Source organism: Globicephala melas, chromosome 2, assembly GCF_963455315.2.
Source record: "Globicephala melas chromosome 2, mGloMel1.2, whole genome shotgun sequence".
Taxonomy (NCBI): domain Eukaryota; kingdom Metazoa; phylum Chordata; class Mammalia; order Artiodactyla; family Delphinidae; genus Globicephala; species Globicephala melas.
Window position 1 is genome coordinate 60,205,240 of NC_083315.2, and position 10,730 is coordinate 60,215,969.

Consider the following 10,730-nt stretch of genomic DNA (forward strand, 5'->3'; position numbering starts at 1 on the left):
ACCAAATGTAAAATAGATAGCTAGTGGGAAGCAGCCGCATGGCACAGGGAGACCAGCTCGGTACTTTGTGACCACCTAAAGGGGTGGAATAGGGAGGGTGGGAGGGAGACGCAAGAGGGAGGAGATATGGGGATATATGTCTATGTATAGCTGATTCACTTTGTTATAAAGCAGAAACTAACACACCATTGTAAAGCAATTATACTCCAATAAAGATGTTAAAAAATAAAATAAAATAAAATTGTAAACCTATGTGTTCAACTAAATTAAATGATAACTAATGTTTTCATAAAAAGATAGACTTTTGTAACTTCAGACAGTACTGTAAATTGTTTAAATCGAAACTTGAGCTTTCTATGTAAATGCTAAAATGTCTTTTTTTCTGTTAATTTTTTATATTAATATTGATTGTTTTTAAATTAAACTAAAATTTAGTTTTTAAGTTCTCTGACTTTGAGCTCTTGAAAGTTATTATTAATTTTTAAGTATAAAATAACCTAAGGAAATTAGAACTTATAGGACAGTGAGAACAAATGTATGGAGTTAAGATGATAGCTTTTTCTTATCCTTTGGCTACATACAAATACAGTTATCCTTTATAAAGCTTAACCTTTTTCTCCAGCTTTATTGAGATATAACTGACCAATAGTATAAGTTTAAGATGTACAATGTGTTGATTTAATACACTTATATTTTGTAAAATCATTACCACATAGCATTAGCTAACATTTCCATCACATCACATAATCAACATTTGTTTCTTCTGGTAAGAACATTTAAGATCTACTCTCTTAGCAACTTTCAAGTACATAATACAGTATTATTAACTATAATCACCATGCTCTACAGTAGATCCTCAGAACTTATTCATCTTATAACTGAAAATTTGTACCCTTGATCAACATCTCCCCATTTCCCTCACCCCCAACCCCCTGGTAAGCACCACTCTACTCTCTGTTTCTATGAGTTTAGCTTTTTAAAATTCCTCATATATGTGATATATTTCAGTATTTGTGTTTCCTTGTTTGACTTATTTCACTTAGCATAATGCCCTCAAGGTCCACTTCATGTTGTCACAGATGCAGGATTTCCTTATTTCTCATGGCTAAATAATATTCCATTGTATGTATATATCACATCTTTATCCATTCATCTGTTTGACAGACACAGGTTGTCTTGGCTATTGTGAATAATGGCTATTGTGAATAATGCTGCAATGAACATAGGAGTGCAGATATCTCTTCAAGATCCAGTTTTAATTTCTTTTGGGTATATACCCAGAAGTGGGATTGCTGTATCATATAGTAGCTCAATTTTTAATTTTTTGAGGAACGTCCATACTGTTTTCCTTAGTGGCCGCACCAATTTACATTCTCACCAACAGTGCACAGTTGTTTTCTTTTCTCCACAAGCTAGTCAACGCTTGTTATCTCTTGTATTTTTAGTGATAGACATTCTAACAGGTGTGAGGTGATAGCTCATTGTGGTTTTGATTTACATTTCCCTGATGACTATTGATGTCAAGCACCTTTTCATGACCTGTTGGCCACTTGTATGTCTTCTTTGGAAAAATGTCTATTCAGTTTCTCTGCCCATTTTAAAATCATATTGTTCGTTTTTTGGATATTGAGTTGTATGAGTTCTTTGTATTTTAACCAAAATATCAGATATATGATTTGCAAATATTTTCTCGCATTCTGTAGGTTGTCTTTTCATTCGTTGTTTCTTTCACTGTGCAGTAGTCTCACTAGTTTATTTTTGCTTTTGTTACTTGTGTTTATTGTGTTACATCAAAAAAATAATTGCTGAGACAAATGTCAAGGAGCATTCCCCCTGTTTTTTTCCAGAAGTTTTATGGTTTCAGTTCTTATGTTTACTTTTTTTTTTTTTTTTTGCGGTTTGCGGGCCTCTCACTGTTGTGGTCTCTCCCGTTGCGAAGCACAGGCTCCGGACGCACAGGCTCAGTGGCCATGGCTCACGGGCCCAGCCGCTCCGTGGCATGTGGGATTTTCCCGGACCGGGGCACGAACCCGTGTCCCCTGCATCGGTAGGCGGACTCTCAACCACTGCGCCACCAGGGAAGCCCCCATGTTTACATTTTTAACCAGTATTGAGTTAATTTTTGTGCATGGTGTAAATAGGGGTCCAATTCCATTCTCCTGTATGTAGTTATCCAGTTTTCCCAACACTATTTATTGAAGAGACTATCATTTCCCCATTGAGAATTCTTGGCTCCTTTGTCAAATATTAGTTGACCAGATATGTGAGGGTTTATTTCTGGGCTCTTAATTCTGTTCCATTGGTCTATGTGTCTGCTTTTATGCTGGTACCATACTGTTTTGATTATTATAGCTTTTTGATATAGTTTGAAACCAGGAATTGTGATGCCTCCAGCTTTGTTCATCTTTCTCGAGATTGCTTTGGCTTTTTTGTGTTTTGTGTGTGGGTGTGTGTGCGTGTGTGTTTGTGTGTGTTTTAGGATTTTTTTTTTGGCTGCATCGGGTCTTAGTTGCGGCATGTGGGATCTTTTTTGTTATGGCGTGTGGGTTCTTCATTACAGTCCACAGGCTTTTCCCTAGTTGTGGCATGTGGGCTTCTCTCTAGTTGTGGTGTGTGGGTTTTCTCTCTCTAGTTGTGGCATGTGGGCTCCAGGGTGTGTGGGCTCTGTAGTTGTGGCACGCAGGTTCCAGGGTGCATGGGTTCTATAGTTTGCGGACTGTCTTGTTGAGGCGTGCAAGCTCAGTAGTTGTGGCACACGGGCTTAGTTGCCCTGTGGCATGTGGGATCTTAATTCCCCAACCAGGCTTCAAACTTGTGTCCCCTGCATTGGAAAGCGGATTCTTTACCACTGGAACATCAGGAAAGTCCCAGGATTGTTTATTTCTATGGGAAATGCCACTGGAATTTTGATAAAGATTGCACTGAATCTATAGGTGGCTTTGGGTAGCATGGACATTAAAAAATATTAATTCTTCTGATCCATGTACATGGGATATCTTTCAATTTGTTTGTGTCTTCTTCAATTTCTTTCATCAAAGTCTTAGAGCTTTCAGTGTAAAGCTCTTTCATCTCCTTGGTTACATTTATTCCTAGGTATTCTATTGTTTTTGATGCTATTGTGAATGGGATTGTGTTCCTTATTTTCTTCTCAGATTGTTTGATGTTAGTGTGTAGAAAAGCAACTGATTTCTGTAGGTTGACTTTGCATCCTGCAACTTTACTGACTTTGTTTATAAGTTCTAACGGTTTTTTGGTGGAATCTTCAGAATATTCTGTACAGTCATACTTGGTTTTATTGTACTTCTCTTTGTTTTTTGTTTTTTTTTTTGCAGTACGCGGGCCTCTCACTGTTGTGGCCTCTCCCGTTGCGGAGCACAGGCTCCGGACGCGCAGGCTCAGCGGACATGGCTCACGGGCCCAGCCGCTCCACGGCATGTGGGATCCTCCCGGACCGGGGCACGAACCCGCGTCCCCTGCGTCGGCAGGCGGACTCTCAACCACTGCACCACTAGGGAAGCCCATTGTGCTTCTCTTTATTGAGCTTCACAGATATTATGTTTTTTACAAATTAAAGGTTTGTGGCAACCCTGCTTTCAGCAAGTCTATTGGCGCCATTTTTCCAACAGCATTTGTTCATTTTGTGTCTCTGTGTCCCATTTTGGTAATTCTTGCAGTATTTCAAACTTTTAAATTATTATTACATGTGTTATGGTGATCTGTGGTCAGTGATCTTTGATGTTACTACTATGACTTGAAGACTCGATTGTTGGCCTTTTTTAGGAATAAAGTATTTTAAAATTAAGGTATGTATATGGCTTTTTTAGGCATAATGCTACTGTACACTTAATAGACTACAATATAGTGTAAACATAACTTTTATATGCACTGGGAAACAAAAATATTCATGTGACTTGATTTATTGTGAATCTGGAACTGAACCCACTTATCTCCAAGTTATGCCTATATATGAGATTATATCATCTGCAAACAAAGAGTTTTACTTCTTCCTTTCCTATTTGAATGTCTTTTCTTTCTTTCTTTCTTTCTTTTTTTTTCCTGATTGTTCTGGCTTAGGACTTCCAGTATGATGTTGAGTAGGAGTGGTGAGAGTGGACATCTTGTCTTGCTCCTGATCTTAGATGAAAAGTTTTTCACCTTTCACCACTGAGTTTGATGTTAGCTATGGGCTTGTCATATATGGCTTTTATTAAGTTGAGTCATGTTCCTTCTACACCCAATTTGTTGAGCATTTTTATCATGAAAGGATGTTGTATTTTATCATATACTTTTTCTGCATCTATTGAAATGATTATATGATTTTTATCCTTCGTTTTGTTAACCCTAACCCTAACCCTAACTGGATATTTTTGATTTGTGTATGTTGAACCATCCTTGAATCCCAGGGATAAATCCCACTTGACTACAGTGTATGTTACTTTGTTGTTGTGTTTTGTTTTTCTTTTTCTGTTTTTTGATCGCATGTGGCTTTTGGGATCTTTGTTCCCTGACCAGGGATCGAACCTGGGCCCATGACAGTGAAAGTGCCGAGTCCTAACCACTGGACCACCCGGGAATTCCCTATGTTACTTTCGATATACTGTTGAATCCAGTTTGCTAGTATTTTGTTCAGAATGTTGGTATCCATGTTCAGCAGGGATATGGGTTTGTAATTTGTTTTTCTTATAGTGTCCTCATCTGGTTTAGGTATCAGGGTAATGTTGGCCATGTAAAATGAGTTTGGGAGTGCTCTTTCCTCTTCAGTTTTTTGGAAGAGTTTGAGAAGGATTGGCATTAATTCTTTTTTAAATGTTTGGTAGAGTTCAGTTGTGAATTCTTCTGGTTCTGGGCTTTAATTTGTTGGGAGGTTTTTGTTTACTGATTCTACCTCTTTACTCATTATTGGTCATTATTGGTCTGTTCAGAATTTCTATTTCTTCATGATTCAGTCACGGTGGTTTGTATGTTTCTAGGAATTTATCCATTTCTTCTAGGTTATCCAACTTGTTGGCATCTTATTTTTCACAGTAGTGTCTTATGGTCCTTTGTATTTCTGTGGTATCAATTGTAATGTCTCCTCTTTTTTATTTTTTTGGCAGTGCCATGCAGCTTGTAGGATCTTAGTTCCCTGACCAGGGATGGAACCTGGGCCCCAGCAGTGAAAGTGCCAAGTCCTAACTACTGGACCACCAGGGAATTCCCTGTCTCCTATTTCATTTCAGATTTTATTTATTTGAGTCTTCTCTCCTTTTTTTCTTAGTCTAGCTAAGAGTTTGTCCATTTTATCTTAAAAAAAAAAACCACCCAGCTCTTAGTTTCATTAATCTTTTCTATTGTGTTTCTGGTCTTGGTTTCATTTATTTCTGCTCTGATTTTTCTTATTTCCTTCTGCTAACTTTGGGCTTATTTTGTTCTTTTTTTCTAGTTCCTTGTTGTATAAGGTTAGGTTGTTTATTTGAGATCTTTCTTTTTTCTTGATGTAGGTGTTTATTGCTGTGAATGTCCCTCTTAGAACTGCTTTTGCAGCATCATATAGGTTTTGATATGTTGTGGTTCCATTTTTGTTTCTTTCAAGATTTTTTTTTTTAATTTCCCTTTTGATTTCTTCTTTGACCTGTTGGTTGTTCAGGAGTGTGTTGTTTAATTGCCACATATTTGTGAATATTCCATCTTCCCTGTTTTGAATTGTTTCCAGTTTTATTCCATTGTGGTTGGAAAAGATGCTTGGTATTATTTCAATATTCTTAAATTTGCCATGATTTGTTTTGTGACTTATCATATGATCTATCTTGGAGAATGTTCCATGTGCACTTGAGAAGAATGTGTATTCTGCTGTTGTTGGGTGGAAGGTTCTGTATACGTTTGTTAGGTCTATTTGGTTTAGAGTATGGTTCAAGTCCAATATTTCTTTGTTGATTTTCTCTCTGGATGGTCTATCCATTGTTGAAAGGAGAGTATTGGAAACCTTGATTGTTATTGTATTGCTGTCTATTTCTCCCTTCAAATCTGTTAGTATTTGCTTAATATATTAAGGTGCCCTGATGTTGGGAGCATGTATATTTATAATCATTGTATCTCCTTGATGAACTGACCCACTTATCATTATATAATGATTGTCTTTGTCTCTTGTTAGTGTTTTTGGCTTAAAGTCTATTTGTCTGATATAAGGATAACTACCCATGGAATATCTTTTTCCATCCCTTCACTTTGAGCCTATGTGTATCCTTAAAGGTGAAGTAAGTCTCTTGTAGTTGGGTCTTGTTTTTAACCATCCACCCACTTTATATCTTTGGGTTAGAGAATTCAATTCATTTGCATTTAGAATGATTGTCGAAGGGTGGGGACTTGCTAATGCCATCTTGCTCATTGTTTTCTGGCTATTTTGCTTTACTCTTTTTCCTTTCTTCCTCTTTTGCTGCCTTCCTTTGTGAACTGATGATTTTCCATAGTGGTATGCTTTGATTCCCTTCTCTTTATCTTCTCTGAATCTACTGTAGGTTTTCCGCTTAGTGGTTACCATGCAGCTTACATAAAGCATCTTATAGCAGTCTTTTTTTTTTTTTTAATTTGCAGGAGAAAGAAGGATTTATCACTTGCAGCAAGTAAGGAGACACCTGGGATCTCTCCCAAAGCAGTTATAACAGTCTATTTTATGCTGATAACAATTTAACTTTGATCACGTACAAAAACTCTACCCTTTTACTCCCCACTCCCCGTTTATGTTTTTGACGTCAAAATTTACATCTCTTTATATTGTGTATTCTTTAACTATTTTAATCTGTTTGTCCTTTAACCTTTATACTAGAGTTAATTTTCTTAACACACCACCATACTACAGTATTAGAGTATTCTGCATTTTACTATACCAGTGTGTTGTATATTTCCATATGTTTTCATGTTACTAATTAGCATCTTTTTGTTTTAGCTTGAAGAATTCTTTTAACATTTCTTGTAAGGCAAGACTAGTGATGAACTCCCCTAGCTTTTGTTTGTTTTGGAAAGTCTTTATCTCACATAGGGCTTAATATAAAATAGCAAAGCCAATGTGATATATACTATCTAACAACATTTAATAAAATTAATTATATTTTTAAGTTGAAAATTTAAACTTTAAATAATATTGTCATCCAACATTGTAGGGTATGACTAAATCTTTAAGTGTATTCACATAATAATGTTAGGATAAAAAAAATTTTAATATGATAAGAAAAGGGGACTTATAGCTAAAGAAATATTATGGCCTGGAATATACAGTTTGTTCTAGATATGAAGAAATAAATAATAATCTTTGTCCTCTGCATACTCTACTCAGACAACAAAATTTTATTTTGTCTCACCTATGTGCATACTCTCAATTCTCAAAAATCTACCTTTCTTGTGTGTTTCTATGCTGCCTCTTACTATGCTCCTAGGGTTTTTTAAAATAAAGCAACAAGGATTCTTCACTTCAGGAAGGACTAAAATTCTTAATGATTATCATGTAAACTTTTATTATGTTTATTTTAAATATCATTATTATCATTCTGATTAATGAGGTAACGAAGATAACAACTTATTCCTTGCTCTTGTGGCTAATCTGTTCTAACAACTTTTTTGAGATTGCCTTTCCAAAATTCAAGATAATGAAATATTAAGTCTTTGGGATAGTGATTGATGATTATAAAACATTGTGAATGCACTTAACGCCATTTAATTGAACACTTAAAAAAGGCTAAAATGGTAGACTTCATGTTATATATATTTTACCACAATTTAAAAAAGAACAAGAGTCTTTCCTATCTAAACTGACTTTGACGTTTCCCAGATGGTCACTGGGGAACCACAGAGATTTGCTTCTTCTCATGAAAGGAGGAATAATAGGTTTTTTGGGTTGTTGCTAATTTCCATATTTTATTTAATTCAACATAGTGAGAAAATTCTTTTGTTTTCCATAACCATGATGAAAAGAAATTAAAATCTGACACATCAGAAGTTCAGTTTTGATATTAATATAAATATGTTCACGGACTATGTACTTTTTAGTTTGAGAATAGGCATTTTCATGTTCACCTACAACAACTGAAACAATAACTGTACACAAATTAATGAACAATTTTTGTTTCTAAGTTTAAATACCTGTTTCTATTGGGAACAATCATAAAGACACTTGATGCTATAAATGACTGGTGAAAGCTTTATAGATTGATGTGTATTATTCTCAACAGAGAGTCCACTTTCCTCATTGTATTGTATTACTAGTTTTGTTATTATTAAAATAAGTTAGCCAAAGTCATTCAGTCTTGCTGTGAGGCATGCAGGATCTTAGTTCCCCAACCAGGGACCAAGCCCGTGCCCCCTGCAGTGTAGTCCAGAGGCAGGGACTTCATGGAAGTGGACAGCTCAACTCCAAGACTTTTCAATCGAGATCATGCCTATGAGTAGGTCTACTGATCTATCTTTTAATTCTTTTAACTATTTTTAATTTTTCTGACCATCCTGATTCTAGGCCTAACTTTTTATATAGAAACAGCTCACTTTTTAGATTCAATACTAGCTAGCTCAGGAAATTTAACTCACTGTTGGATTTCCCATTTGGGTATCCAAGAATACTGGTGAAATCTCTTCTGTTAGTGTATTCTACTAAAGTTGCCACCAGCTGCAATTATGATTAGGCTCATTCATTGAAATTAATTTCTGTTTCAGATTGGTGCACAATTAATAACTTTAATGTAAAAAGAAGTACATCATACAGGTTGATTAAATTGAGGAAATAAAACTAGTTATAATAGTTCAACAAATATTTCAGATACATTGCTTGTATTAAGCAGTCACTCCCCATTCCTTGTTGAAAATCAATTGACTATAGATATATGGACTTATTTCTGGATTCTCAATTATATTTCATTGACCTATATGCCTGTCTTTATGGCAGCACCACACTGTTTTGATTATTGTGGTTTTGTAGTAAGTGTTGAAATTGGAAAGTGTAATTCCTCCAACTTTATTCTTTTTTCTCCCCGATATGAGTTAAACAGCAAGTTTCTCAGGGTCTTACTATTTAAAAGAACAGTATTCCTTAGCACTGTCCTTGATGTTGGTATGATTTCAATGAACATGATTCCTAATATTATGCCCTTGATACATATAACAGAAGAAGCACCCTGTTTGTCCTTTTTAAAATCTACCCTCCACACACTTTTTTTTGGCCACATGTGGCTTGTGGGATCTTAGTTCCCTGACCAGGGATCAAACCCGGGCCTCTGGCAATGGAAGCTCAGAGTCCTAACCACTGGACTGCCAGGGAATTCCCTTAAAATCTCCCTTTTGATCTTTTTAAATCTAACATAAGAAAAGAACACAATATTCTTTTTTTAAATAAGTTTTTTTCTTTTATTTATTTATTTATTTATGGCTGTGTTGGGTCTTCGTTGCTGCGCACAGGCTTTCTCTAGTTGCGGTGAGCAGGGGCTACTCTTCGTTGCGGTGCGTGGGCTTCTCATTGTGGTGGCTTCTCTTGTTGCAGAGCACGGGCTCTAGGCACTCGGGCTTCAGTAGTTGTGGTGTGTGGGCTCAGTAGTTGTGGCTCGTGGGCTCTAGAGCACAGGCTCAGTAGTTGTGGCGCACAGGCTTAGTTACTCCACGGCACGTGGGATCTTCCCTGACGAGGGATAAAACCTGTGTCTCCTGCATTGGCAGGTGGATTCTTAACCACTGCACCACCAGGGAACACAATATTCTGATTCATGTTCCCAGATCTTCACAGCACTGTATATTCCTTCTTTCTGTCCCGGTGATCATCAGGTGTTTAAATTGACTTGATGCCATAACTGATCCATTTGCTTTCTCTGCAATGTCATTTGATGAATCAGTTTTCAAAATAGTGGCTGTACAGTAGCTTTCAAGACCCTGAGGTAAAAATACCAATTAGAACTATAATGAGGGTGTGAAAAGCACCTCTAAACCATAATTTAAGGTTTTTCCAAGACCTAACCATGAGAATTGAGTTCAAACCTCAGCTCCTTCATTTACTATATGATCCTCAGTAAGTGACATGAGCTCCTTCAGTTCACATTTTCTTAATTATAAAATGAGGTATTTCTTCTTACCTATTCTAAGAATGTACATACTGGATATAGAATGGTAAAGTTGGTGAGGCCACAGGAGGAATCAAGAATAAGGCTTGAAAGAAATGTTTTTTCCCCCATGGGTCCCAGAGAGGGGGTCACTGCATGCCATGCAGGGCCGTAGGGGAAGTGCTAGGTTTTGGTCAGGCGCAGAAGACAGAAACAAGAGAAAAGCCTAGGCCAGAGGCTTTATTTTTGTTTCCAGGGAAAAGACAAGTCAGGACAAGGTAAACATCTTAGGAATGACTAGTTTGAATAATTCTGGCAGGCTCTGAGGCATAGAGTGTTCTCCAGTTGCCTAGTACCTGGTCCTGGGATGCTTTAAGGCTGGAGAAATACTTGCTTGGTGTGTGAGAGTTAGGTAAGGAGTTGGTTGTGGGATATAGACTCTGGATTTGTTGGTTTGTATGTAAAAAGTGTGCTTTGGTCAAGCCCTTTGCTATCTGGAAGAATTGACTAGCCCTGGGAGGGGCAGTATTTCCCAGGGTCTGTAAGGCTCATAAATGTCAGAGCATAAAGGATACGAAAAAATAAGAAAATATAGTTAATGTAATTAACCAATAGAAAGATACAGAATCTAAGAAAACACAGAACAATCGACTCTGTGGCTATTCGGCATCATTTTAAGGG